Here is a 1,364-nt window from a genome sequence, read left to right as displayed (position 1 = left end):
AGGACGAGCTGAGAGATCAGACCAGGGCCACGTGGTTTCTAGCAGAGGAACCAGAGCTCCCATCAGCCCCTGCTCTGGACGCGTCACAGAGCTTCATGTGGTTCAGGTTTACAGCTCGTCGTTCTGTCAGTGTCTCCATCAAACAGTGACATCATGACAGGTTTGTCCAGAAACATGTAAACAGTCGTATGTTTCAGGAAGTGGGTCGCTGCGATGGCGCAGGTGAAGCCAGTGACCTTTGGACGGAGACCTCAGTCCTCCATGCGGCCGTCTGAGTCCCGCCTGTTGACCTTTGCCTCATCTCTTCCTCGTCTCACAGCCGCCTCTCCTGACCGATCGCTGTCAGATAAAGGCCACTAGAACTGAGAAATGTTAAAAAATAAAAGTGGGAGTCCATATTGACCAGCCTAGACCCCGTAGTTTCATTGATTCATTCATTTACTTCTTCTGCTGGGGAGAGAAGGTGGAGGAACGGTCACTTTATAAAGACATGAATATTAATGATTAATGGTTGAAATGGAAGCATTGAATATAATATTAAAAATGAGTTTTTTTCTTTAAAAAATGAAGCTGTAGTTCGTGATTTGAGAGGCTAAGGACTCACTGAACAGAGTAGACTCCATGCAGTCACACTCAGACTTAGCTTAGCATAGCGTATTAACCAGACATGCATTGGTTTGTTGTTCTGCTTCAGAAGGTGTTTCACACGGAGCGGTCAGAAAACAACCTGACATGACCTTCAGTTCATCACAAAGTTCATCACAATGACCCAGTTATCAATGGCAGGTAGGATATTGACTTGTGAAACCACTCAGCATCACCACACTGCTTCATAAGAGAACTTTCCTTTTTATCATATTTGTCATTCCTCCCTAATTAACATAAACATGATATATAAAAAACATAAAGATCACATAAATAACAAGCACTGATGAAATTAATACTAGAAATCATCACATTCTTTAGTTGGTTGGTCTAACTTAGTGTTTTTATAATCAGATATCTGAGAAGTTGATGGATAATTAGTTACTGTCTTCTATAACTGTTTTTATTATGTGACCTGAATGTGAGCTGATTATGACTGACAGCTGCACATGTTTACACTGTATAAAATTAATTTTCAGTGTAAGTTGCTGATACATAATATGAAGAAGTAAAATGGATGTTTAGGCTGCAGACATGAGAACAGAGGCTGGTTCTCCTTATCTTCTAACATCTGAGTTCTTCAAAACACATTTAGCTAACCTGGGATCAGGTTGAGATTTATTTAATGTTTCCATTCAGACTGATGATCAGTGAATCTTCTGAGGTAATAATTTTCCAGGTATGCGTCGGTTGAAGGTGGTGCTGTGGTTCACTTCCTG

At 41.0% G+C, this 1,364-nt stretch overlaps 1 long non-coding RNA gene across 1 annotated transcript in view; it reads right to left on the bottom strand.

Moving 5' to 3' along the window:
• Nucleotides 1-429: 429 nt before the first annotated feature.
• LOC107834410 (uncharacterized) overlaps nucleotides 430-1,364 on the bottom strand; it is a 22,651-nt gene continuing 21,716 nt past the window's right edge. The window contains exon 3 of the long non-coding RNA XR_001660201.1: nucleotides 430-444. This is a non-coding gene — a long non-coding RNA (uncharacterized LOC107834410). The remainder of the gene's footprint in view (nucleotides 445-1,364) is intronic.

The sequence above is a fragment of the Poecilia formosa genome, unplaced genomic scaffold (genome assembly GCF_000485575.1).
Source record: "Poecilia formosa unplaced genomic scaffold, Poecilia_formosa-5.1.2 Scaffold613, whole genome shotgun sequence".
In the NCBI taxonomy this organism is placed as follows: domain Eukaryota; kingdom Metazoa; phylum Chordata; class Actinopteri; order Cyprinodontiformes; family Poeciliidae; genus Poecilia; species Poecilia formosa.
This window is presented reverse-complemented; position numbering and strand designations above follow the sequence as displayed.